This window comes from Bufo bufo, chromosome 1 (genome assembly GCF_905171765.1).
Source record: "Bufo bufo chromosome 1, aBufBuf1.1, whole genome shotgun sequence".
NCBI classification, from domain to species: Eukaryota; Metazoa; Chordata; class Amphibia; order Anura; family Bufonidae; genus Bufo; species Bufo bufo.
In genome coordinates this window covers 450077428-450082446 of record NC_053389.1, presented here as the reverse complement: position 1 = coordinate 450082446, position 5019 = coordinate 450077428, and the positions used below count along the sequence as shown (strand labels likewise).

The 5019-nt window shown below is 41.7% G+C and overlaps 1 pseudogene; it reads left to right on the top strand.

Moving 5' to 3' along the window:
• The first annotated feature begins 289 nt into the window (after positions 1-289).
• On the top strand, positions 290-1312 carry LOC120979476 (annotated as a pseudogene).
• The last annotated feature ends 3707 nt before the right edge of the window (positions 1313-5019 follow it).

Sequence of the window (5019 nt, the reverse complement as noted above, 5' to 3'; positions counted from 1 at the left end):
CCGCGGGCAACCGCAAGCGTGGCATAAGTGTCATAGCACACACCAAAGGCCGTGACACTATGCCCCTCTCGCAATTTAAAGCAAATACATTATTTTAATGTAGAGATCCAAGAATTATGTTGGCGGAATGTAGTGTATGCAAGCCATGTGCGACCCCTCTCATCACTCTCATGCTGTTCTGCACCTGTTTTTCCTGAGCAAACAGAGTCACACAGGTTAGGACCTGCTCTGTGTTCTTCATCAAGAAATCAAATCCTGGCTTTCTCCGTGACAACTGAAAATCGGAACCATGGTGACTGACATGGTGTTAACCCCCAAAAGTAGGTAATCGGCATGAAGGAGCAGTCATTTTCACAGCTCGATGCATCCTCCTGGAAGCTTGACCTCTGCTCGTCTACAGTCTGTATTGTGAAGCTTGTCTAAAAGAAAAATCCCACAGTGCACCCCCTTGGCGGAAACTCTTTATCCAGCACAGGCTGCTTTGCTCCTTCAAAAACAATGGACTCTGTAGAGCGTGACACCGATGTATAATTTCTCGTACACCAGAATGAAAGAGTATTCAAAGCACCTGTCTGGCCACATACCTTCCGAGAAGCAGAAGGGTCTTGCCATTGAAGTGGGCTCAGAGCTGAACCTAAAAGCCAAATGTTCTGTTTACCTGGACTCAAAGGAAAGGACAGAAATCCACTGGCTGTGCTCATACAGATTTCATCCAAACCTCCACTCACCAAGGCAAGCACAGAGGACCGGATTGTGTGGAAAGGTTGGTTCTGCGGGACGTACACAGAGGACGATCTATTGGAGGTGTTACCATGGGCATTTACTTGCTTCCCACTTTTCCTGTATAACGTCTCTTAGGCACTCATGGCTATCGTAGGTATGTGGTTCCAAAGAAACTTTGACTGTTGTCTCGGTATGCTGGTAAACAGTTCTAAGGACCTAGTGTGGCTAGCAGCGATGTGGGCCGGGTATGATGTGTCTGGATCAGTGTCGGCCACAGAGCTTGTTTTCTCTGTGCCCGTCGAACCTTGCATGGACATTTCTTATGCCATCCTTGCAGAGGACTTCAAGACTTTATGGAAGGATATTCATAAATCAAAGGGCGAGGTCACGTTAGAGGAAGTGGACAATTTATTCCAATGTCTTTACTCGCATTTCTTCAGACACTTTAGAATCCACTTATCAGCAACCCAGCTCATCAAGGTGACGGCATCTATGGCATCAGCACATTGTGAAGTTCCTCAGTAAGGACTACCTAATCCGAGTGCTCGGATTCATTATGGAGCTGGCCATCAATAACATCCAGTATTGAACACAGGGACGACTCTCATCTCTGACCTTGTCCACAATGTTCGGGATCCCCCGGACATCTTACATGTCTTAGACATGATCCCTCCAGTCCTTACTACATGTTATACCACGTCTTACTGTTCTGTTACAGTGGCTGTAAGACCTGCACATACTAAGGCTTATTTATGAATATTTTCGGGTGTTGCCTGTATCGACCAGTTACCTTCCAGCTGTAATTGTGTAGCCTGCAATGTAGGAATGAGCTGGAGTCGGTGTGTTTGCTGGACTGTCCAGTTATCAGCCATAATCCCATACATTTCATGATCAATACGCATTACCATCGTGGTCACCCCAACACTGGTCGTTAATCCATTCTTGTTGATGAAGCACTTTTATTTCCGGTTTTAAATCTTGTGGTTTTGCCTCTTCTGTGTGGTATTTTAAGTGTGTTAAATTAATGTCCTGTTTGTTAAATAAATGTTGCTTCTTCTTGGCGGTAACATTGACCTGTAAGGCTGAGTTCATACTTGAGTTATTGAGTTGACTGCCTAAATAAGTGAAGTGTGCAGTGATTCTAAGAGTGACACCTATCATCTGCATGTCATACAAACTCACAGTATTATTTCACTACCAAAGAAGACTCCCTATGCGTGTTACTATAAGGCACAGTGTTCTACACCACTATAAGGGCTCTGTGCAGCCAGTAAATAGCTGTTTTTTAACGAAATTTGCCACAAATATATTCAGTTCGAACCAAATTTATTCAAAAAAAATTGGCAAAACGGCGAAATCAATTTTTTTTTAAATGTGCTCATATCAAATCTGTACAAATGCTTTGCTCGGGGAAAATGTGTGCACCTGGGTTAATAACTTCAACAGGGCAGAATAGAGATGGTTACTATTAAATGTACAGCATAGTTCATATTCAATCGGAAATACAGTACAAATGGGATACCACAAAGGCCAGTACTGTGCCCTGTTCTTCTCAATATATGTACTGTATGAATGACCTTGAATAAAGTATCACTATTTACAATACTTGGTATTAAACTGGGTAATTCTTAAAAAAATAATTCTTAGTAAAGGTGGACGCTTGGTTGAAAAAGTGGTATATTAAGTTCAATGTAGATAAATGTTAGGTTCTGTACTTGGGATAAAAAGGCAAATATCATCACGGAATGTTAATAAAGCTCTGGATAATACAAAACAATATCTTTATTGAACTTTCTCCACTAGGAATCAAAACCCCATACATAACATGGAACTAGTGAAGACAACATTGTTAGAAGGCAAATCATAATGACTCTCATATGTCTGAATAAAATTGCTATCGCACGCAAATTATGGATACTTGTGGATAGTGAATTTAACTGTAGCAACCAGGCAAGCTCTAGCAGTGGTGACCAGAAGAAAGTGGTATAGCCTACAGAGCATGTTTGGTTGGTAATCTCTCTCCTTGCATGCCTGTGACGAAGGTGGACAGAAGTGGCAGAGAAGAATGTGGAAAGCTGCTGGAGAGCGTGTATGTGAGGAAGTCCTTCTCACAGGTATGTCACTGAAGAGAAGAAGACTTGCAGATAAAAGGGCAGCAGAAAGTGCAATGACCTGCAGATGAGACAGCTGCAGATGACTACCAAAGAGCAGATGTGAAATGCGGGAGGAGTTGGAATCTGCCTGCTCGTCAAAGTGCAAAATTGAGAAATGGGGTCTGTTGGATGAGACACTGCAGGAAGAAAAGGATTAGTACCACCTGGACTTAAATGGTTTGTCCGCTTTTTTATACTGTTATAACTGATCAGCTGTTTGAAGAGAAAGCAGCTCTCATATGCGATCTGCCTTCTCTTCATTGTTTACCCGCTCGCCATCGCAACTGCAGTGGTGAGCAGGTGTAATAAGATCTACGCTGTCGCATTCACTTCAATGTGACGGCTCTGTAGTATTCTCTTGAATAGGAAGGAGCTATCCCATTAAAGTCGAATGAGACAGCCAAAATCACAGAATAAAGTGGTCTAAAAGGCAAAAGATGCTTCAGACCCCAAATGCTGTAGCGTATTTCTACCCGGAGGAGAAAATCCTGCCCATGTGATCCGTTGCTAACAGCAATCCACAGCAAAAATGCATACAATGGAGGATTCCCGCAATGGACCACATGTAATTAGCAGTTGCAACAGTGCAGGTTCCATATTTCCATACGCTACCATAATGCAAGCGAAAAAACAAAATGTTCTGACTGTATGTCAGAGCTTTACGACCTTTGACTCCGACAGGTCAGCCAGAATTATTTTATGTAAGATAATAAAATTAGAATACGTAAGCTCAAGTACCCTTTCAATTGATTTCATACTTTTCTCTGACCTCGGAGAACTAGACAAAATAAAACAGTTACTTGCTCGTGCTGTATAAATGTTATTACAGATCTTTCTGTTCTTTGTGTAGCATACTATACTCTAGCTTCTTGTTTTATCAAAAATCATGAGGTCTCCCTTGTATAAAACTATGGGAATGGAAATGGAAGCACATTGTTAACTGAATCAGTGAGGTAGGAAAGTAAAAAACATTGTTTGTTCATCACCAGATGTTTCCATACTTTTCTACCAAAATGGTTTATAGTCTGTCTCAGACATTTGTATAATGGAGCCAGAATACATAAGAGTGGCACCTCTGTACATTTCCTGGCTGCCAGGGTGCCACAGTACACTCTGAATAGAAACTTCCTGTGCCCTTGATGTGTTTAAATTTGATGTTTGATTCATTGATGACTGTAAGGAACCATCTCATCTTAGGAAAAGTTGAGATGCATTTTTTTAAAGGGTTTGTCACATCTGGACACTTATGGAAAATTAATAGGTATGCCATAAATGGGACCCACTCCTATGAAAAGAAAATATCCCTCCATGAATGGAGTGCATGTGTGTCTTTATCCATTCATTGCTATGGTAATTCCAAAGATATCTGAGCACTGACCAAGCTACACTAACTAGGCTCCAGATATTGATGACCTACCCTTAGACCTGACACCCCACACTGCCACCGATCAGATGTTTCCTGTAGCATCAGAACTAGCTCTTGAATGGAACAGGAATCGTAGATCTGTTCAAAGTGGAGTGATCATGCTGGGTCACTGCAGATCATCTCCCATTGAAGTGAATACTATACTGTAGTAATCCAACACAGCCATTACAATCTGAATAGAGCTTCCTGTTCCATTCAAAGTAATAGTTCCAACTCTGGAGGCTGCAGGAAACTGCAAATCATTGGGGGGGGGGGGGGGGGGGTTAAGCCCCATTCATCTGATATTGATGACCTACCCTGAGGATAGGTCATCAGAGCAACCTGGAAAACCCCTTTAATATTTTTCTACCTCTTATGAAAATCAAAACAGTGATACTTGTGCCAAAGCAATAGTGAAATCAAAATTCAGAGAGAATCTGTGTCTTAAATTATAAAGATAACAACTATTATAGTTTGTGGCGAAACCGACCTCGCCACTGGGTTTTGGAGAGGACTGGCTGCTGGCCTCTTGCCCCAGGATTATGGGCCATATACTAACTTTTAAACCCCTGAACCGATTCAAGTGAATTTTGGATAGGTTTGTCCCCAAGTTATACTGTTTAAATTGATGTAAGTTATATGTATGGCCAATGTAAACTCACAAAGTTGTAACAATTTATAATAAGTGTAACTTGTCAGCTTGGGAGGAAAATGCTGGGTGTGTTTCTATTGTGCCAT